General features: G+C 38.8%; 1 long non-coding RNA gene across 1 annotated transcript in view; it reads left to right on the plus strand.

Moving 5' to 3' along the window:
- LINC02911 (long intergenic non-protein coding RNA 2911) overlaps positions 1-23,987 on the plus strand; it is a 56,223-nt gene that overhangs the window by 30,645 nt on the left and 1,591 nt on the right. Inside the window, exon 3 of the long non-coding RNA XR_014485103.1 lies at positions 16,576-16,618. This is a non-coding gene — a long non-coding RNA (long intergenic non-protein coding RNA 2911). The remainder of the gene's footprint in view (positions 1-16,575; positions 16,619-23,987) is intronic.

Genomic DNA, 23,987 nt, shown 5'->3' on the forward strand with positions numbered 1-23,987 from the left:
GACAAAGGGCTAATATCCAGAATCTACAAAGAACTCAAACAAATATACAAGAAAAAAACAAACAACTCCATCAAAAAGTGGGCAAAGGATATGAACAGACACTTCTCAAAAGAAGACATTCATACAGCCAACAGACACATGAAAAAATGCTCATCATCACTCACCATCAGAGAAATGCAAATCAAAACCACAATGAGATACGATCTCACACCAGTTAGAATGGCAATCATTAAAAAATCAGGAAACAACAGGTGCTGGAGAGGATAGGAACACTTTTACACTGTTAGTGGGACTGTAAACTAGTTCAACCATTGTGGAAAACAGTGTGACGATTCCTCAAGGATGTAGAACTAGAAATACCATTTGACCCAGCAATCCCATTACTGGGGATATACGTCATGCTGCTATAAAGACACATACACATGTATGTTTATTGCGGCACTATTCACAATAGCAAAGACTTGGAATCAACCCAGATGTCCATCTGTGACAGACTGAATTAAGAAAATGTGGCATTTATACACCACGGAATACTATACAGCCATAAAAAAGGATGAGTTCGTGTCCTTTGTAGGGACATGGATGCAGCTGGAAACCATCATTCCCAGCAAACTATCGCAAGAACAGAAAACGAAATACCACATGTTCTCACTCATAGGTGGGAATTGAACAACATGATCACTTGGACACAGGAAGGGGAACATCACACACTGGGTCCTATTGTGGGGAGGGAGTAGAGGGGAGGGATAGCATTAGGAGATATGCCTAATGTAAATGACGAGCTAATGGGTACAGCACACCAACATGGCACATGTATACATATGTAACAAACCTGCACGTTGTGCACATGTACCCTAGAACTTAAAGTATAATTATAAAAGGAAAGAAAATTTTAAAAAAATTGTGTAACAATTTAGTGGCCTAAATAACTGTAATTTTGTTTACTCTTAATGCAGTGGGTAAGCATTATAGACTGGGCTCAGCAATGGGGTTTGCTGCTGTCCTTGCCTAGGGTGGGCTCATGAGTCTTCAGTGATTTTGTGGCTTAATTGGGCTGAAGTCCAAGATGACTTCACCCCATGTCAGGCAGTTGGTGCTGGCCATCAGCTGAGTTTCTCTCTTCACTCATTCTCTTTTCTGCAGGGAGACTAGCTTGGCTTCTTTCACATCATGCCCACTGCATGCCAAGAGAATGAAAATGAAAGCTGAAAGGACTTTTGAAGTCTAGCCTTGAGAATCACTCAATATCAATTCCTCTACATTTTGTTGGTCAAAGTAAAACAAAGGGTTAGCCCATATTCAAGAGGGGTTGGAAAATAGATTCTACCTCTTGTTGGGGGAGCAGCAGTCACATTGCAGAGGGACAGGGTAAAGGGATGGAAAGGTTTATTGTGGCCATCTTCTCAAAAAAAAATCTACCACAGTTTCCCTCTATTGTCCCCCTGCCCACCCTAAACACATCACCCCACTTTATTCAAGAAGCTAGGTTTTCTCTGCTCCAAAAGGAGCCACAGAAGAGAGGAAATGAAAGAGTGGAAAGCAGAGAAGAAAAGTGAATGTCTTCTAAGTTTTTATTTTAAGGGACTAAGTCTTTAGGATGTGGGAGAAACAAGGTGAAGACAAAATGTTATGAAAAAGTGTATTGAGTCAGCTTCTCCTTAGATTAGGTAAAGTTTCCTTGGGCTGGGAATGGAAGTGAGTGTCAAGGAGGACACAGAGGGGAGGATTTGGATAACTCAAAGAGGAGCCTGAAACAGGCTTGCAGAGATGACCATGCTCCAATGTCATGGAAGAAGCAAAATAAATCTCACAATATTAAGCATGTCTCAAGTAGCCTGAGAGGAGGCATGAGTCAAAGGGAAAATCGAGATCTATGTGGAACAATGGCCAAAAAGCAGAAGGTAGCTGGTGTCTCAGAGAATTCCTGCATGGACAGAAAATAACAGAACCAGATGCCTCTGTTCCCTCTCTCTTCCATGCTGTCAATAGCTTCAAATTACTTACTCCCAGTCAACTCCTCAAACCTTCCCTAGGTTAGGGAGAAGAGGAAGAGCCAAGATGGTGGAAATTACCTTTCCACTGCCTGAGTGAGTCAGGGGCTTAATGTCTGCAAATTTTGGAGGATTTTATGATCAAATATTTTGAAGTTGTGCTGTCAGAGAGTCTTATCAAGCATGATGTCAGTGGAATTCTCGGTAAACACACTAAGGAGAGTTCCTTTTTGAAGGGAACTCTTGGTCTTCTAAGAACTAGGAATGAGTGGTATGCTTTCTTGCCATGTAATTGAAGAAGAATGAGACTGTCCCAGAACCCAAACATAAATTTCTCATGCACATGACGATGAAGCAGATAGTTTTATCTTGTGACATCTGATCCAGCAGTTCAGTTTAATATGATATGTCCATACTCAACATTCTTAAATTGAAAAAATATTTTTGAGCACTTATTATGAGCCAGGTGCTGTGGAAGATGCAGTGGTGAGCAAAAAGATACTTTGTCCTTGACCTTTTGGAGCTTAGAAGGTCCAAGAAGTACCCCTCAGTGGAATCTCCTTGTAGGTTACATAGTTTAGGAGAAAACTATATGGCCCCAAGTGGTTCTGCACACCTCCTGGGAGGGAGGCAACATGGCATCACCAATAATTTAGAACTCTCCTGACAATTATTTTTCCTGGGACAAGTCAGATCAAACTGGCTTAGCTCTGGCAACTATTTTCTATATATAGCCAAAAAGAAAACAATTAATTACCATGACCTACCATGGTTAAGCACTGTGCTATAGGATTTACCTGTGTTATATTCCTTAGTCTCTTCAGTATATCTAACTTTCCAGTGTCTCCCAATTCTGAGCACCATCTGCAAGAATCCACTTGGAAAATACTCAATGTAATGAATATTTCTTTTCTTCCTTTCATCTTAGAATAAGCAAACACAATTTTCCTAGTCTTGTTAACATTTCTTACTTTATTATCTCCTAGGTGTGATAAGAGCTAATCGGATAAACTAAGGCAATGTGACAATGGATAATTATGACCCCATGATAAAAACAATTATGCTTTTATACGCCATAGGAAATTAAGGCATGCATACCATTAATAATAATTCAAGAACAGAAACAAGAATATCACAGATATTTGGGAATTTGGTGTCATTTTATCAGTATATTTTTATGATCCCTGTTTAGCCTTGCTCCAAGTAACTTGAGAATGTATAACTTCCCTTTCTTCTTTAACTTTGAGAGAAACCTGGCAGGCAGCTGGAGAAAAAGTATGCACCGGCATTTGTGAATGAGCACACAGTTCTCTCTCATTGATCATTTATCCTCTAGCATCCTCTGAGAGACATACATATATGCTTCTGGGGGCAAAAATCTTTCCCCTGACAATGAACAATCTGTAGTTATATCCTGGATAAGCCTAGTCAAACTTAAAGATTGGTTAGATGTCAGATAAGAGCTTGGAGGGCAACTTGGAATTTCTCAGGGATGTAAAATATCCTTTAGATCTCAAAGAACAAAAAAAAAAGTAAAAAAAAAAAAATCCATTAATCTCTGTGCTTGCCATCAGAAAAGCAACCTTTGAAAGTTTACAATATTTTGATTTTTCAAATAGCAAATCAAGAAGAGGAGTCCTTGAAAGTGCCAGTTTAAAATGTGTTTGCCATTAACCTGAGGGTAGGCACCTGGGGAAGAGGGAAGTTTCTGCTGCTGAAATTTTTTGGGCTTTTATGTCTATTGGCACTGGACAGCTAAATGCAGTTAAGGGCTAACACTGAGGTTGGCAATGAGAAAGTAATGCTCTTATGAGGTTTTAGCTCCCCACTGAAGCATGCTTAAGTACCGTTCAAGGTGTCAACAGCATTTGAATATTTCTAGGACATTAAGTACCTTGAAATATTGATAGGCTGAACTCCTCTACCTGCATATCATATGGAAAAGAATTCTGTTCTGAAAGAAATCAAGCCTAAGTCTATTGATTGGCTGAATGGCCAGAATCAAGGCTATTGCTGAATCTCAGGCTGCACAAGGCTTGTAGTGACACACGCATAGGTTCTAATTCCAGCTTCACCTCTTTCTGGGTATTTGATATTTAACAAATAACTTACCATTTCTAAACCAGTTTTCTTGTCTGGAAAATGAGAAAAATAATGGTGCTTACTTCATAAGACTGTTGTGAAGATAAAATTGGCTTCTTTAAATGGAGGAATGTCAGCAAAATGGTGAAATATAAGTTTTCTCAGTTATCTTCGTATAGAAAGATTTTTGACCACCATTCATGAAAAAGAGTACATTTGTGGGAGTACAGGAGTCCAGTGGAGAAGTTTAGCACACCATTAAAGCATAAAGCTCCAAGAATAGATATATTAAAGAGCATAAGAAAAACAGTTTTACTTTATCTGTATCACCTCTCCCAAGACTGCACAGATCAGTGCTAAGAGACACCCCCTCGGCATGCAGTTTTTCCCAGGGAGGCAAGTTAGAGTGCAGTGAGTAAGCATCTAGCTTCCTCAGCTCTGCAGAACACTGTGCCCAAAGATCCATTTATTTCTTGCCCCACCCAGAATACTAAGGGGATTGGAATGGCTGAGTGATTGAGAGAGGTTAGCAATAGAGAAGAGAGGCAGGTTTTCAATGCAACCAGGGCTCAGAAGTCAACCAAGGGCAGTGTACCACAGACTCCATCAGGAAGCTTGCTCACCAGTCTCTTAGAATGTTTAGCTGGCCAACCCCACCAACTGACCCACAAAGACTCCCAATGCTCCATGTGTCTCAAACACGCCTTCCCCCTGTGGCCAGCCCCCTGCATGCACCCCTGCAGAAGGCAAGTGTGAGCTTTTTCAGATATCTTGTGGACACATACAGGCAGTCAGATTGACTCTGTGAGATTTGGAAAATGCATACAAAATTGAGCATTTCAGGGCACTTCTTTAGGAAAAACAAACAGGAGACTCTTAGACCCTGGCATGAATTTTTAGCATCAAGAGAAGGCATACAATCTTAAGAACTACTATCCAAAAGAGAAGTGTGGAGCATGTTCATCCATAGAAAGTATCTCAGAGGACCTAAGAATTCCTAGCCAGGTTGGCTGATGAAGTTGTTTCTTTTCTAAAACCTAGTCAGTAGAGACTGGAGGAGATGACTCCTTCTTTAAATGAGAATACAGCAATACAAGACTTTAAGAAATGTGAAAAAAATTGGCCAGGTGCAGTGGCTTACACTTGTAATCCCAGGAATTTGAGACCAGCCTGCCCAATGTGGTGAAACCCTGTCTCTACTAAAATTACAAAAATTAGCTGGGCATGGTGGTGGGCGCCTATAATCCCGGCTACTTGGGAGGCTGAGGCAGGAGAAACTCTTGAACCCAGGAGGCGGAGGTTGCAGTGAGCCAAGATCACGACACTGCACTCTAGCCTGGGTGACAAGACTGAGACTCCATCTCAAAATAAAAAAAAAAAAAGAAAGAAAGAAAGAAAAGAAAAGAAAAAAAGAAACATGATAAAAATCAAGGAAACATATGGCATCACAAAAGGAACACGATAACCAGTGGCTGACCCCAAAGAAATGGAGATCTGCAAATAGCCTAACAAAGACTTAAAAATAATAGTTTTTATAAAAAACTGAAGGAAATAAGGAAACTACATGAACAAAATTGTAAGTTCAACAAAGGGATGTCATTATATAAAAAAAGAACAACAGAAATTCTGGAGCTGAAGAATACAATGAATAAAATTAAAAATGCAATAAATAGCATAAAGAGCAGGCTTGATCAAGCTAAAAAAAAAAAGAATTTGTGAAATTGAAGACAGGTCACTTAAAATTATCCAGTTAGAGGAGAAAAAAAATAAAAAAGAACAAAGAAAAAAAAATAGTCTATAGGATAATGGAATACCATAAAAAGAACTAATATATATTATGTGAGTTCTAGATGGAAAAGAGAAAGAGAAAGAAGCAGACATTTGTTTGAAAAAATGATGATAAAACTTTTCTAATTTGGGGATGAAATATATACATTTAGTTATATGAAGCTTAAAGATTTCTAAACAGGTTAAATGTAAAAAGAACACATTATAATCAAACTACCAAAAAACAAAAACAATTAATTTTGAAAATAGTAACAGGAAAGAGGCTTGTCACATGCAAGGGAACCTCCAACAGGCTAGCATCAGATTTGTCAGTAGAAACCTTGCAGGCCAAGAGTTGGATGATATATTCAAAGTGCTGAAAGAGAAAAACAAACAAACAACAACAACAAAAAACCTGTCAAGGATGAATGCTTTACCCAGCAAAGATGTCCTTCAGAAATGAAGGAGAGATAAAAACTTTCACAGATAATATCTCAGAGGGTTTGTCACCACTAGACCTGAAACACTAAAAGGGAGTTCTTCAAGCTGAACTCAAAGTATACCAATTAGTAACATGAATACATAAGAAAATATAAAACTCACTGGTAAAGGTAGGTATGTAGTCAAAATCAGAATACTCTAATACTGTAATAGTGGTATGTAAGTTGCCTTTAACCTAGTATAAAAGTTAAAGGGTGGGTGGCTGAGCACAAGAGTTTGAGGCTGCAGTGAGCTATGATTGTGCCACTGCACTCTGGCCCAGGAGAAAGACTGAGACCTTGTCTCAAAAAATAAAAAGTGAAAGGACAATATTATTTTAAAAACCTACAGTTACAATAATTTGTTAATGAATATACAATTTAGAAATGTGAAATTTGTGACATCAAAAGTATAAAATGTGGAAGGGAAAGTAAAAGTGTAGAGTTTTTGTACGTGATCAAAGTTAAGTTGTTTTAAGCATAAAATAGACTGTTATAACTGTAAGATGTTTTACGTAAGCCTTATGATAGCCATAAATCATAAACCTATAATAGATACATAAAACGTAATGGAATAAAAGCATATTGTGACATAAAAGTCACCAAATTACAAAAATACACAGTAAAAGAAGAAGAAAGAAACAAACGACAAAATAGCCAGAAAACAATGAACAAAATTAGAATAGTAAGTCTTTAACTATCAACAACTACTTTAAATATAAATGGTTTAAATTCTCTAATCCAAAGATATAAAAAAGCTAAATAGATAAGAAAAACAAGACCCAACTATAAGTTGCCTCAGCAACTTACTGCAGCTTTAAGGACACAACAGGATGAAAGTGAAGGGATGGAAAATGGTATCTATGCAGATGGAAACAGAGAGCAGGATAACTATGTCAGACAAAATAGTCTTTAAGTAAAAACTGTAAAAGGAACCAAAGAAGGTAATTATATAATAATAAAGAGGTCAATTTATCAAGATGGTATAATAATTACACATATATGTGTACCAAACATAGAAACATATAATTACATAAAGCAAATATTAACAGATATAAAGGGATAAATAAACAGCAGTACAATAACACTAGGAGACTTCAATATCCCAGTTTCAATGATGGGTAGATCATCCAGACAGCAAATCAATAAGGAAGTATTAGATTTGAATGGCACTTTAGGCCAAATGAACCTAGCAGACATACACACATGACAACCAACAGAAACAGAATATACATTCTTCTCAAGTATACTGGGAACATTCTCCAGGTTCTATCACATGTAGTCTCAAAAATTTTAAGAATTTTGAAATCATATCAAGTATCTTTTCTGACCACAGTAGTATGAAGCTAGAAATCAATAACAGGAGGAAAACTGAAAAATTAACAAATATGTAGATATCAGTTAACACGCTCTCAAACAACCAATGGGTCAAGAAGAAACCAAAAGCCAAATAAAAAATATCTTGAGAGAGACAAAAATGGAAATACTACTTACCAAAACTTGTAAGAGGCAGCAGAAGCAGTTCAAAAAAGGAATTTTGTAGTCACAAATGCATACATTAAGAATAAAGGAATATTTTTTAAAAATCTAACTTTAAACCCCAAAGAACTAGATAAGAATGAAGTAAATAGCAAGATCAGAGCAGAAATAAATGGAATAGAGAATAGAAAAACAATAGAAAAGATCGGTGAAACTAAGAGCTGCATTTTTGAAAAGATAAACAAAATTGACAAGATTTTATTTAACTTACCAGGAAAAAAGAAAGACTCAAATAAATAAAATTAGAAAGAAAAGAGGAGATATTACAACTGATACCACAGAAATGCAATGGATAATAAGAGACTACTATGAACAGTTACATGCCATCAAATCGAATAAGCTAGAAGAAATGAATAAATTTCTAGAAACATACAACCTACAGAGATGGAATCATGAAGAAAAAGAATATTTGAACAGACCAATAATAAGAAAATTGAATCAATAATAAAATATCTCCCAACATAGAAAATCTCAGGACCAGATATCTTCACTGATAAATTCAACCAAACATTTGAAAAAGAACTACTACCAATTCTTCTCAAACACTTCCAAAAAAAAATTGAAGAGGAGGGAATAGTTTCAAATTTATGTTATCAAGCTAACATTACTCTAGGTTTATAGGTGCACTACCAAAAAAATTACAGACCAATATCCCTTATGAGCATAGATGCAAAGTATCCTCATCAAAATAGTAGCAAACCATATTCAACAGCATATTAAAAGGATAACATTCCATGACCAAGTGGGATCTATTCCTGGGATACAAGGGTGGTTCAACCCACATATGTAAAAACTCCCAATAATTTTGGTATAAAAAGAATGAACCCCAACATAATAAAGGCCATATGTGACAAGACCACAGCCAACATTGTAGTCAACAGTGAAAACCTGAAAACTTTTCTCTAAGATCGGGAACAAGACAAAGAACTGAAAAAGAAATTAAGAAAACAATCCCATTTGTGATAGCAACAAAGAAAATAAAATACTTATGAATAAATTTAACAAGTGAAAAGCTATGCACTGGAAACAATAAAATGTTGATGCAGAAAGTTGAAGAAGACACAAATAAATGGAAAGATAGTCTGTATTCATGGATTTCAAAAATTGATATTGTCAAAATGACCATGCTACCTAAAGTGGTCTATGGATTCAATTCAATCCCTGTTCACAGAAATAGAAAAAAACAAAAAGATTCTAAAATTTGTATGGAACCACAAAGACCCTGAATAGCTAAAGCAATCTTGTGCATAAAGAACAAAGCTGGAGTTATCACACATAATGATTTCAAATTATATTAAAAACCTATAGTAATCAAAACAGTATGATACTGGCATTAAAATGGACACATAGACCAATAGAACAAAATAGAGAACCTAAAAATAAACTCAGGCGTATATAGTCAATTACTCTTTGAGAAAGCACCAAGAACACACAGTGGGAAAGGGATAGTCTGTTCAATAAATGTTGTTGGGAAAACTAGACGTCCATATGCAGAAGAATGAAGTTGGACCATTATCTGACATTATAAACAAAATTCAACTCAAAATAAAGACTTAAATGTAAGATTCTTAGAAGAAAACACGGGGGAAATCTCCTTGATATCGGTCTTGGTAATGATATTTTTTGGATATGACACAAAAATCACAGGAAACAAAAACAAGAGGGACTACATGAAATTAAAATGTTTCTGTACAGCAAAGGAAACAATAAACAAAATGAAAAGGTAACCTATGTGATGGATGAAAATATTTGCAAACTGTATATCTCATAAGAGTTAATATCCAAAATATATAAGAGATTCAAGCAATTCAACAGCAAAATTCCAGATAACTCAATTTTAAAATGAGAAAGAACATGGAGAGACATTTTTCCTAAGAGGACATACGAATGACTAGTAGGTATATGAAAAGGTGCTCAGCATCACTAATCATCAGGGAAATGAAAATTAAAATCTCACTAAGATATCATCTCATACCTGTTAGGATGACTATTATCAGAAAGTCAAAAGGTAACGTGTTGGTTACAATGCAAAGAAAAAGGAGCCCTTGTGTACTGTTGGTGGGAATGTAAATTAGCACAGCCATCATGGAAAACAGGATAGAGGATTCTCAGAAAACTAAAAATAGAATACCATATGATCCAGCAATAATTTATTTGTGTCTGGGTATATATCCAAAGGAATTGAAATCAGTATGTCAAAGAGGTATTTGCACTTCCATGTTCATTGCAGTTTTATTCGCAATAACTATGATATGGAAGCAACCGAGGTATCTCTCATTGGAAAAAGAGATAAAGAAAATGTGGTGTATTATGCAGCCTTGAAAAGGAAGGAAATTTTGCCATTTGCAACATGATGAAGCTGGAGGACATTATGGTAAATGAAATGAGGCAGACACAGAAAAACACTGCATGATCTCACTTATATGAATTTTTTTTTTTTTAATGAGCTCATAGGAAGAGAGTAGAATGGTGGTTACCAAGGGCAAAGCAGTGGAAGAAATGAGGAAATGCTGTTAAAAGGGTACAAATTTTCAGTTACAAGATGAAAAAGTTCGAGGTACCTAATGCACACCACGATGACTATAATTAATAATATATACCTATTGTATACTGGAGATTTGCTAAGAGAGTAGATCTTAAGTGTTCTTACTATATAAAAGATAACCACGTGAGACTGTGGGATGGTGGGTATGCTAATTAGCTTGATTTGTGTAATAATTACATAATGTATACATATATCAAAATATTATATTGTATACCTTAAATACATGCAATTTTATTTGTCAATCAAATCTCAATAAAGCTAGAAAAAAACAAAGTCTTAAATAAAGAAATAAACCTTCACATTTATAGTCAATTGATTTTTGATCAGGGTGCCAAGATAACTTAATGGGGAAAAACAGTATTTTCAATGAATTGTGCTGGGAAAACTGGATATTCACAGATAAAAGAATAAATAAATACCCTTATACTGTATACCAAAAGTAACTCAATATATAAACATAAGAGTGAAAATTATAAAACTGCTAGAAGAAAATAAAGAAGTAAATCTTCACGATTTGGGATTAAGCAAAGCTTTCTTAGCTGTTACTAAAAACACAAGGAACAAAAGAAAACAGATAAATTAGACTTCATCAAAATTAAATCTTGCTCTTCAAAGCACACTATCAAAAAAGTTAGAAGACATCCACAGAATGTGAGAATAGTTGAAAATCAAATATCTGATAAAAAATTATGTTAGAATATATAAAGAACATACAAAATCCATAATAAAAAGACAGTCCAATTTAAGAACGGGCAAAGAACTTGAATACATACTTCTCCAAAGAAGAAAAACAAATGGCCAATAAGTGCATAAAAAGATATGCAGCATCATTAGCTATCAGATAAATGCTCTTCAAAACCATAAGATAGCACTTCACACCCACTAAGACGGGTATAATAAAAAGATAGGTAAAACAAGTGTTAGATTAGTTGTGGAGAATCGAAGCTCTCATATAGTGCTGGTGGAAAATGTAAAATGGTACAGTCAGTTTATTTGAATATTTGAATAACTAATGGTACAGTCACTTTAAATATTTGAATGACTATTCAAAAGTTAAACATGGAGTTACCACATGACCCAGAAATCCCACTCTTAGATACAGACCCAAGAGAAACTTATGTCCACACAAAAACTTGTACACCAATATTTATAACAGCATTATTCATAATAGCCAAAACCAGAAACATCTCAGATGTCTAGCAACAGATGAATGAATAAATCAAATTGTTGTATTTATAAAACAGAATATTATTCAGCAAAAAAAGAGAAATGAAGTACTGATATATGCTACAACATGAATGAAGCCTGAAAACACACTGTGTGTAAAAAGACAATTATAGAAGATCACATATTGCATAATTCTTTTTTTTTTTTTGAGATGGTTTCTCACTCTTTCACCCAAGCTGGAGTGCAATGGTGCGATCTTAGCTCCACCTCTCGGGTTCAAGTGATTCTCCTGCCTCAGCCTCCCAAGTAGCTGGGATTACAGGTGCCTGCCACCATGCCTGGTTAATTTTTACATTTTTAGTAGAGACAGGGTTTCGCCATGCTGGCCAGGCTGGTCTCGAACTCCTGACCTCCAGTGATTCGCCCACCTCAGCCTCTCAAAGTGCTGGGATTACATGTGTGAGCCACCATGTCAGGCCTGTATGATTTTATTTATATAAAATGTCTAGAATAGCAAAATTGTAGATTAGTTGTTGCCTAGGTCTGGGTGAAAGTGGGGAGGAAGTGACTGCTACAGGAATGGGGTTTCATTTGGGGATGATAAAGATGTTCTAAAATTGTGGTGACAGTTGCACACCTCTCTGAAAGACACTAAAACCTCTGAGTTATACACTTTAAGTGGATGAATTGTATGATATGTTAATTACACCTGAATAAAACTATTACATTAAAAAAAAAAAAAAAAAAAACGGGCCGGGCTCGGTGGCTCACGCCTGTAATCCCAGTACTTTGGAGGCTGAGGCGGGTGAATCACGAGGTCAGGATTTCGAGACCAGCCTGGTCAACATGTTGAAACTCCGTCTCTACTAAAAATACAAAAAATTAGCTGAGCATAGTGGCTGGTGCCTGTAATCCCAGCTACTTGGGAGGCTGAGGCAGGAGAATCCCTTGAACCCGGGAGGCAGAGGTTGCAGTGAGTCAGGATGGTGTCACTGTACTCCGGCCTGGGTGACAGAGTGAGACTCCATCTCAAAAAAAAAAAATCAAAAAACAAACCAAAAAAAAAGACTTCTGCAGGCGCTGAACACTGGTGGGGTGGGGAAGCGGGTAGGTACCTGGGTAGAATCCCAGTAGGGTAGGGGAATAAACTTGGATGAGAAAAAAAAGTACCTCTGCTAACTTCTACCTATTAGAATTGTAATCTTCTATTATGAATGTACATAACAAGCTGTAATGGTACTAATGGTACCTGTGATTGTATTCACCAGTAGAAATCCCTGATATTTTCATTTTATATTACCGTTGCCTCAGGGATTTGAGAAAAATTATTTGTACTCAATGGCATTTCAAAATCATAGTAGCTATTAGATTAACCAGTAGATATTATTAACATTACTGGCCCATGTGCTACTGGTAACAGACTCACTTAGGTAAAGATCAAAGGGAAATACAACTTTCCTCTTGCATGCTCTGTCTGCACAAGGCAGGAACATCTGGAAAGAGCCAGCCTCCCAATCAGGACTGGCCACACTCTCTCTCTTTCCATTCCTCTCTGCTGTCTGTGACTATTAGCCACCTCAGATTCAAAGCAAAAGCAGAAAGCCAGAGTCCTACTTTAGTTTTTTGGCTTAAGCAACGTTGTTCAACCCAGTTGTAACCTCTATATGAAGGAATTGAAGCAGGAGTCATAATCCCAATTAGCTACTGTTTCTTCTGTTTAGAATTCTTTGAACAAGATCTTCATAGGGAAAGAGAAGTGAATAGTCTTATCCAGGTCTCACACCTCTATTACAAACCCCCTGTTAATATCTCTATCAGATAATCCCTCCAGTAAGAGGTTAACATTAATTCTCTGTGTCAGTAGTATAGATGAGCGAACTAGGATGTGTAGAAATGTGATAACTGACCCAAGTTCACCCAGCTAGTAAGTGGAAAATCTCGGGTTCAAACACAGGCTCCTCTGACTCAAACTTTTGTGTCACTTCTACTACTTTCAATGAAGTCAAATAGAACAAACAAGTTTTACTTCCCTTTTTGGACTCTTAATAGGCATAATATATTTATCATAATCTATCATGAGGAAAATCCCCACCTCTGCAAAATGACAGGAATAATATTTTTTCTGGATGTTTTCCTTTGGGTGGTGGGGAAAGAAATTCTTTTTCTGAAGCACATTCTTTGTTTGCATGATAGAGTACTTGGGATTATTTTTAGAAATATCTGCACTTTTTTCTTGCTGATGAATTAATGTTGGCATAAGCCTTCTGCCGGAAACCGTTCTTGGACACAAGAAAGTTTTGCTAATTGAAATCCTGCTTTTGACTTCCTTGCTTATTATGAGCCATCTCAGTAAGTGGCCCCATCATTTGTCCAGTCGGACAAGCCAGCAATATGGAAGCCTCCTCCTGTTTCACTGCTCATAGTTAGTCCATCACCAAAGTCCCATCAATTCCAACCTCCCAAATAGATTTCAAAGATGTCCACTACTTCCCATCTCTGCTACCACCACTATAGCAAAACTATCATGATCTCTTGCCTGGGCCATGCAGTTGACTCCCCAGGTCTATTTATTCTTGCTTCCCCAATCTTTGCCCTCTTTCCCATCTTTTCTCCACATTTCAGACCCTTCAGTAACTTACCTTTGCTCTTAGGATGGCATCACCTCTTCTTAACTTGACAAACAAAATCTTTTTACTGTTGACTCTAACCTATGCCCTATCTTACCTTACCCCTTAATTCCCTTTACTCTCTTATTGCCAGTTTTATTGACCTTCTCTATAAATCAGGATATGGTAGGTTGAGCTGCAACAAAAAGCAACCCCCAAATCACAGCATCTTAAATGCAAAAAGGCTCATTTATTGCTTACAGTACGTATCCAGTGTGTATTAGCAGTGGCAGCCTGCAGGGGTGTGCATGCACTAGAAGAAAGCATGGCCAATTGCACGCTAGCTCTTGAGGCTTCCATGCAGGCATGGTGTACATACACACAAATGCTTGTTCACATTCCATTGGGCAGAAAAAGTCACATGTCCACATCCACATTCACAGAGGCAGGGACATGCAATCCTAGCATGTACCTAGGTACGCAGGAGGACACAGAATCAGCATCAGGGCATTGCACCTGCTTCCTTCCTCCATAGGCCTTTAAACAAGCTGATTCCTCTGCCTGAAATGCCTTTCCTTTTATTCTTTTATTTTTTTCAATATTGCCCATATTTAAAATACACCCTCCATTCCTTGAAGTAACTCCTGTATTATTCTCTGCATCTAAGCTCATGTTTAGGGAAACCTTCCTTAACTGGGTCAAAATATCCATATTTTAAGCTCTTACAGCAACATATACATGTATAAAACTTGCCATAATTGCATTTTATCTTTGTTTGAATGAATGTTTGATAAATATCTGTCTCCCATATGAGACTGTAAGCTCTATGAAGAGAGTGACTATGCTGGATTTTGCTCACCAGTGTTATAACAACAACAAAAACCAACACCTATTGCAGGCCAGGTATAGTTCTAAGTACTTTGGCACATGACTCTTTCATATTTACAATAAATAGGCTAAATCATTCATATTTACAATAACCCTATGAGGCAGATATGATGATTACTGCATTTTATAGATAAGAAAATTGAGGCACAGAACTTGTCCAGGTTCACACAGCTAGTAAGTGATGTGAAGCCAGGGCTCACACACAAGCCTCTGACACCAGAATCATGCTCTTTACCATTGCAGTTTACAAGTGTCTAGACACCCCATGGTGCCAAAAGAGGTGTTCGGTAAATACCTTTTGAATGGCCTGATGAAGGAGTAAACCAGTATTCTGTGATGTACACTCAGGAAAAGGCTACCATGGGGCAATTTTTCTGGAATGTCAAAGCTAGAAATTTCCTTCAAGATCATCTTGTTCAACTTTCTTCTCTTATGGACTGGTAAACCACAGATCAGAGTTAAGGTTGCTGCAGAGTTGGCTCTGGAATGGCACATTGGAGGGCATCTCTCAGAACCACACCTTTCTTATTTCATTAGGCAACAAGGTAGAAAATGGCACCAATGGGGATTTCTTCCAGTAGACCAATGGAAACTTTTGTGTATGTGAAAGATTCGAGTGCAGTGGGTGGAAGTGACTTTTACCTTCTCTCTTTTCTGAAATTAGATTTTCTAGGACAGAATAAAAAAGAATGCCAAAGGTAATGAAATCTCCACGGTTACACACACAGTTTAAATTAACAGTGTGAGTCAGTGTTTCAGAATAGAAATAGCAACAAAAGCTGACATCCTGGGAAAAAGTGACTCAATTAACTGTACGTGCACCGCCACTGGTTCAAATTTCTTTGATGATTTGTAACCAGAGTCCCATGAAAATTAAACCCCAAAGAGACTGTGGCAGAATTTGTGTCTAGTTACCAGGGTAGCTGGTTCACTGCGGCATGTGGTGGTGATGGTTGAGAACCTTTGATTTCCTAACCCACTGTGGAGATCTAGATGCCTGTTAACCATCTCCTAGAGGTACAGAGTGTCTCATGGATGACGAAACATGCTAATCATCACCTCCATAATTCTCTCTCCTGGCATCTAGGTCCTTAGCAAACTCCATTTATCCAACTCCCTGAGAAAGACATTTTTGGGCCAAATACTTTCAGAGAAAGGAGTAGATCAGGTGTTTAGAAGGCAAATGTCTTTACGAGATTTACTTATTTTCTCTCCAAGGAGAAAAAAGCACCAATAACCAGCTTATTAGAGATTGCTTTGAACCCTGAGGATTACACAGATAAAAGGAGGGAACATTATGCCTTGTGGTATTCAAGCATCCTTTGCTGCAGATGGAAATTGACTTAGCCAAAGCTTAGTGAGAAGAGTGGAAAGAGGAAGTGGGTCCTGGGGCTCCTTGGAGGTACAGCTGGAACAGAGATGTCATGTGGAGGCTACAATTCCTCTCATCCTCTTTATGTTCTCCCTTCAAAGCCCCCATTTATTATTTCAATTTTCCATCTTTGAGACAGAGTGGGCTTCTATGACTCTGCCTTGCCTGGAGGTCAAATACAGGTGAGTCACTTGTGCAGCAGTAAGGATAGGAGGGCAAAAGAGAAGGAGCCTGGGGCTTGGGGCTGGAAAGTGATAGTCAGCAGTGCATCCTGTGCCCCTCATCCTACTCCCAGCATCTGATTCTGCCTCAGATTCTTGGAACACAGATGGACCAGGGGTGCATGGCAGCATTTATATCTGGGTTGCTGGAGCTTCTGTAGAATTGGTACGCGTGTGAAGCCAAATACTGCAGGGTTCCTTGCAGTTAGCTTAGTACATGATCTGCAATCCAGGAGCACTGCCTCTAGACTACATTCCAAGACATTTCAGTATGTTCTCTTTTTATTTTTGTTGCTTTCTGCCTACAAGTCATCAATCCATTCATCCTTTCTCCCATACTCATCCCCCCCAGTACATGTATTTATTTCTTCAACCAACAAACACTTGTTTTATGCATATGTGCCACATATTGTCCTCTGTTTTAGGGGACACAGAGATAAGTGACTCAGTCTCAAGGTAGACTTAGAAAAAAATCAGAGAAGGGTGGAAATTTCTTAGTTGCTGAGAGCATCCAGCAAATAGCCAACCTCCTGTGTCCCATGACATGCTCAACAGCCAGGGGCATTCAGGCTCTGTCTGAACAATGATTGTGAAAAGTCTATGCTGGGGCTTACTTAGCCCTCCTGGAGAAGACATTAAATTATTCTGTCACCCACACTGTTAAGCTTGGTGACTGAATCCAAGCTGCTTTATATTCAGCCTAACCTGGAAGGAAGGGCACAGTAACACTGGGAATATCGCCCACCTTTCTCTCCTACCCCATCCCAGAATAAAGCTGCCCCTTTCCCAGGATGCCTCTATTTCTGCTTTGCTGTTCCCAAGGTCTAGCTGAAGATTCTACCCTCTGGAGAGGACTGGGCCTTTTGTTTCAGAAAATTGCAGCAAAATGGAAGAATAGAGAGATATAAACTTGTCATGAGGGCAGAAGATGATCAGTTTCCATAACTTGGGCAATGACCTCAACTAGGACACGTTAAATGAAATCACATATGCGTGTTCTTTTTTTATTGTAATTGGCGAGTGCTAATTTGAAGCATGATCTTTCAAGTGGTCATCCAGAATCTGCTGCAGAAACAGTAAGAACATCAATCATTATTTGAGGCTGCAGATAATTTCATCCTATGAAGAGCTAGCCTATGATGAGTTTCTCTGGAGGCCTCTGAGGTTGGCAGGGCGAGAGATGACCATCCTATTATACAGACGGGTAAACCAGACTCAAGCAATAATGGCTATGAGCACTTCCTATGAGTCTGCTGCTGTCCAGAGCATTCTCCATATACCAGGTATTTTGAACTTTTACAGATGAGGAAACGGAGGTCAAGAAAGGATAGGCCTTTCTCCCTAAGACACACAGATAAGGATGTAGTAAAGCCAAATTTCTAGACCAGGACTTTTAGGTGCCAGATTCACACTCTTAGAGACACTGGCTATCTTATATTATCCTAAGGTCACATAGCCAGGAGTGGTGGGTCTGGGAGGGGAACCCAAGTGTTTGACTCCCACCCTTTAGTGTTTCTCCATTGCTTCATTTTCCCAGTATGGTCTTCATCCTCCTGAATTCCCACTTAGCAAAATGACATGTGGAGAAGTTGTGCTGGCTGCCACTTCAAGGAGGCTGAGTGGTGGGCATGGGCTCTCAGCCACTCCCTATCAACCTAAAAGGAAACTATTCCCAGTAAAAGCCTTAAATCTGTGGTGATGAGAATTTTCTAGCTTACTTGAATGCCATGATCTCATCGAGGCTGGGATACCTGGGATCACAGATTCACTGGGCAAAGACAAACCATTTAAAAATACAGGTCCTCCCATAAGCAGAGCCTGCAGAGTCTGTAGAAATTGTGCTCGTTTACTGCATGCTGGGCAGGGAATAGCCACTCATACTGAGCACTTGTGAGGCACCAGTCACCACACTAAGCATGTGGTCTGCATTAGCTTAGGTTGGTATTCTTATCTCCACCTCAAAGATAAAGAAACTGAGATTCAGAGAGACTAACTAGTATGCTCCAAGTCACACACTGGAAAGGCCAACTAAGATTTGAACTCTAATTTCTGTGGCTCTCAGAAACCAGTCACTGAGAAGCACTCTCTGCTGTCTGCTAAACCAGGCTGCCCGCCAGAATCAGAAGAGGAACCTCCATCTGGAGTTTACATTGTGAACAAACAGTAAGAGAAGAAAGGCAGGGTAGATGGGGACAGAGCGCAAGTCAACTCCAGAAAGCTGATGTTAATGGCCATGAGGGTCTCTGAAATTTCATTGCAATCCAGAAATACAGATTGATAGTGGCACAGCCCTCTCTCTGGCAGGACAGTGCAGTATCTGGAATTTCTTCTTTGCCAATGAGATAGTCACCCTCAGGAAAGGCATTTAGTATTCCACATTTTTCTTGAAATGTATAAGTTGAACATTTACATTTTCTTGAAATGTGCCCTACTTATTGATTTAAACGTTTGTAAGCATTTACATATTTATATAATTTTTATTGCTGCTATATAGAATCTTCAGTTCTGTTTGATTTTGCTAATTGCCCAAGTGCTTCCTCTGTACTGGAGTATCCATAATAATAATGATCAAAGACCTAAAACCACATAAGCATTTTCTGTTTCTAGCTTCTATTTCACGAATAAAACATTGATGCTCTTTTTAAGTTGGCCATCACTCATCTGGGAGGTTTTGCAGACAATAACAGTTCATTAGTAATATCTGGTGGGGGAAGATGTATGATGCTGTAAATATTTAAAATCAAATTTGAAAAAGAAGACAGAGATGAATGCATGGGATGGGGGCGGTAGGGGATGAACATGGTGCCCAGGGCTATGGTTTTCACAGCAACTTCCACTGGGGCCCTGCCATTGTTTTCCCTTGTAAGTTCCATGAAACAGGACTTAGCAATATTGCTACACCCAGCAGGGGCCAAAATGGCCTTTGTGGAGTTTAATGGGGATCTAAGCCTATGGTCCTTCTAAAAGTAGCCCCCTTGATGGGAACTTGCGAACAGATAATTTGTTTGGAAACTGATTCCAAGGAACACTTTTAGGGAGTCTCACATGATAGGGAAGGAAAAGGGCCAATGAAGAGTGTCACACATGAGGTACTGCTGTAGATAGGGGGCCCAATCCCACTTAGAGCCCTTTAAGAAACCACTATGAGGCGACCTAAGGGGCCAGGAAACCTTGTTCCATCCTCCACCAGCTCTTTTCCTAAATTGGTAGAGTACTGCTCATGGAAGGGTACTGGCTCCCATTTCCAGCTAGCCCTGAGCTCAGGCCCAGGTAGACCCATCAGGATCTGCAGGTGGGAGCTATGGACATGTCAACTCCTGGGTAAGTCCCTGAGAATGGGCAGGACCCATTCAGCTTAGCTACAGGGCGTGGGTGCAAAATCTAGAGTTTCTTTGTTGAGGTGGATGGTAGAGAGAATCCAGCTCACCATTTATCTTTTGGAACTCCAAACTCCAGGTTTGCCTTCCACATCACATCTAAGAGTTGTAGAGAGCAAAAACTGGTCATGAGTGACAGTCTAGTCCAGCTAGGGAAACTGAAACAGTGTCAGCAACAGAGACATCACACAATGGCCCTCAGCCAGAGGAGGACTGGTTATCAGAGACAGCTTCCTGTTGTGGTTAGGAGGAAACCCAGAAATGGCTTTGGGAATGCTGCTGCTTCTGTTCACTTCCTTTGGGTTATGTTTGGTGGACTCTGATCCTTGCTGGGACTGACTGGGAAATGTTCTCCCTCCAAGCCCTCCTCCTATTCCCAAATCCTTTGTTCCTCAAAGAGCTTATATCCAGCTCTCCAGGCCCCTGACCCATCTTTTCCATCTTGCTTTGTAAAACTTTCCTGAGGCAGGGTGTGGTGGCTCATGCCTGTAATCCCAGCACATTTGGAGGCTGAGGTGGGCTCTTCAGCTCTGGAGCTCAACCACCAGCCTGGGCAACACGACAAAACCCCATCTCCACAAAGAAAAAAAATTACAAAAATTAGCCAAGCATGGTGGCCTAAGCCTGTAGTCATAGCTACTTTGGAGGCTGAAATGAGCTGTGATTGCACCACTGCACTCCAGCCTGGGTAAGAGAGTCAGACCTCGTCACAAAAACACAAACCAAAAAATAAAAATAAATATAAAACAACTTTCCAAACATGTTTTATTTCCTTGAATCCCTGTTTACTACACACACACACACACACACACACACACACACAAAACCCTAATCTGTATTCTGATGCTTTGAACTAAGAATGGATGAAAATGGTATGTTTTTCAATGGAGGATTCCTAAAGCTAAACTGCTTTAGCTAAAGTAAGTGGGTTTTAAAGCTCTTCTCCTGCTCTGCTTCATGCATGTCTATAAAATCACGAAATGTCAGAACAGGAGGAAATCTTAGGCTCATCTAATTTAATGTCTTTGGTTCACAGAGTTGTAAATCAGGGCTCAGAGACAAGATGGGACTTCCTTGAGGTCATGACTAGGTGACCCCATGACAAGCTGATAAGAGTCTATCATATATTTGTTAATAGACCTCAGAGCTGGGACAGAACTTTGGAGCAAGTTCCTTTGATCCAGGGCACAAAGGAAGTAGGGGAACCAAGCACACATTTCCTACCCTGCCAGAACAGGGCCTGGGTGAATAATTTTTTGGCACATCTGCCTTTGCTAGAGGACCTGCAAATACTTTTACATTAAATACATTCCTAGTGGACTTGGTTCCATCTTTACCTTATGATTAAATCTACTTTCAAATGTAGAGGCCAAGGAGTTGCTTCAATATCCTTCATGATGAGATGTTTATGAATGTGAGAGACCATACCTTCTATTTTTTTATGCCTGTGACCATATCTTCCTGTGTGCAGTCAGAAGCTGTCTGTCTATAACATCCACCCACTGACTTTGACTTAGAACTGAGATCGGAAGGCAGCTCCCTTGACAGCCTTACAAAGGCCCACATTGTACCAGATCTAATGCTCCTTGTGCAACCTCCTTTTGATTGCCCTCACTTTCCTCTTTATACTTTGACAATTGTCACTTGGCTTCTTAGAATATAGGACTCATAACTGATTACAAAACTCTGCATCAGTGGTCTGACCAGCATAGAGTGGGCAGTCCTCTTCTTTCCTGGTACCTGAGTGATCTGCAAAAGTACTTTAACGTCTACATATAAACATGTTAATTCAGCCTCAAATCATTTGTATTTGTTTTTAGCAATGTAATAGTGGCACAAATTTACCTAAACTCAGTGGAGAACTATAGGCTTTTGCTGTTTTGCTGTCAACTCCTAATCACTCCTTTTCCCTATTCTGTACTTGGGCAGCTGGTTCTGAGAGCAGGAGTTGCATTTTTGGCAGGCCTAAACACATGTTTTATATGCCAACAGGATGGATTATTTTATAATAACTTCATATTGACATATTTATGACACATAAATACCATCATGACAATTGAGAAATAGGATTTGCTATGCCATCAAAAAATCAATCTACAGAGCCACGCACGGTGGCACAGGCCTGTAGTCCCAGCTACTTGGGAAGCTGAGGTGGGAGGATCGCTTGAGCCTAGGTGTTTGAAGCTGCAGTGAACTATGATCATGCTACTGCACTCCAGCCTGGGTGACAGAGGAAGACCAGTCTGTTTAAAAAAAAAAAAAGAAAAGAAAAACATTAATTTGCAAAATACATAGGCTTAGTAAAAGAAATACTTACATTAAATGAAGGTCTCCTAAACACACTGTCATTATTACAAAAGAGGATTCTACAAAGGTAGGGGATGGGGGTAGGGTGGATGAGAACTAGCATTACTCCTATCTTGACGGAAATCGGGGTAACCTTGTGCTTAGTCAAAAGACCTCCCTGGAGGGCTCTGTACCAGGTGAGTGACAGATTATTAAACAGGCAATTAAAAAACTAACTCGTGAGCAGAGGTACAAACAAATGACTCGCAAAATAATAGACCCGTAGACACTCGCTCAAGTGAAGAGGATTTCATGAAGTTTGGGAAATGCTTTCCTTCTTAGAAGTTATTAGCATATTAAAAGTACTGAGAAATTTTGTAATGAAGAAACACAACTTTGTTTAAGCATGATTTCTCAAGCCTTCTATGACCATCAAAACCTTTTCTTTTACAAATAACTCCAACTAAATTTGGTAAATACTGCTTTGGACAGACCTTCTCTCTCTCTAAGTTATCTAAAGTTTACCAGAATCTAAGTTGCCTCTTTTCAAAGGGCTCTGTTTAGAGACCACAGAAAAACTCGTAAATGTTTACTAACCCACCTCATTTCAAGTCATGGGTCATAAGAACTGACACAAATCCAGTGACACACCAAATAAAGAATATCCTTTTCGGATGAGTTTGCGTCCTTTGTAGGGACATGGATGCAGCTGGAAACCATCATTCTTAGCAAACTATCACAAGAAGAGAAAACCAAACACTGCATGTTCTTACTCATAGGTGGGAACTGAACAATGAGGATCACTTGGACTCGGGAAGGGGAACATCACACACTGGGGCCTATCATGGGGAGCGGGGAGGGGGGAGGGATTGCATTGGGGAGTTATACATGATATAAATGATGACTTGATGGGTGCTGACGAGTTGATGGGTGCAGCACACCAACATGGCACAAGTATACATATGTAACAAACCTGCACGTTATGCACATGTACCCTAGAACTTAAAGTATAATAAAAAAAAATATATATATATATCCTTTTCTCAAATTGGCATGGCAAGATTAAGATTCCTATGTAAAAATATTTTCCCAAGGATTTCATTATTGGGTTGAGAAAGACAAAGAAAAAAATGGGCATTTTTTTTTTCCTTACAAGTAGAGATTTTTGTTGTTCTTATTGACTTGAGATTAGAACCCACAAATATTTACTGAGCCCAGTGTATACACTCAAGATGATTCTAGGTCGTGTAACAGATATCAAAAGAAAATCATAAATCATCACTGTTTTTGCTGCATTTACAGTCCAGCAAAACTAATATTAATAGAGAAAGGGTAAATGCTCCAACAATATTGCCTAGAATATGGCACTTGTGAGAATTGATCAAAAGAAGAAATCTGTGGATTGGAGAAGATATGGGAAGATTTCATGGAGTTAGTGGGACTTAAATATGGCTGGGAAAATTGGGAAGAATTTTTAAAAGATAAGAGGACAAATGGAGCCCCAGGCAATTAAAAAACTAACTCTTGACAAGGGGCCTCCGGGAAACTTTTTTTTTCTTGGGCCTGAGCTATTCCAGGAAAATGTTCCTGTATATGAAGAGTATCTTTATTCACCAGACTTTCATCAGAAGTAGATGAAGCTTGGTAACTTTAAATATAAAGCAGAC

The sequence above is a fragment of the Rhinopithecus bieti genome, unplaced genomic scaffold (assembly GCF_001698545.2).
Source record: "Rhinopithecus bieti isolate Rb0 unplaced genomic scaffold, ASM169854v2 scaffold_13375, whole genome shotgun sequence".
Lineage (NCBI taxonomy): Eukaryota > Metazoa > Chordata > Mammalia > Primates > Cercopithecidae > Rhinopithecus > Rhinopithecus bieti.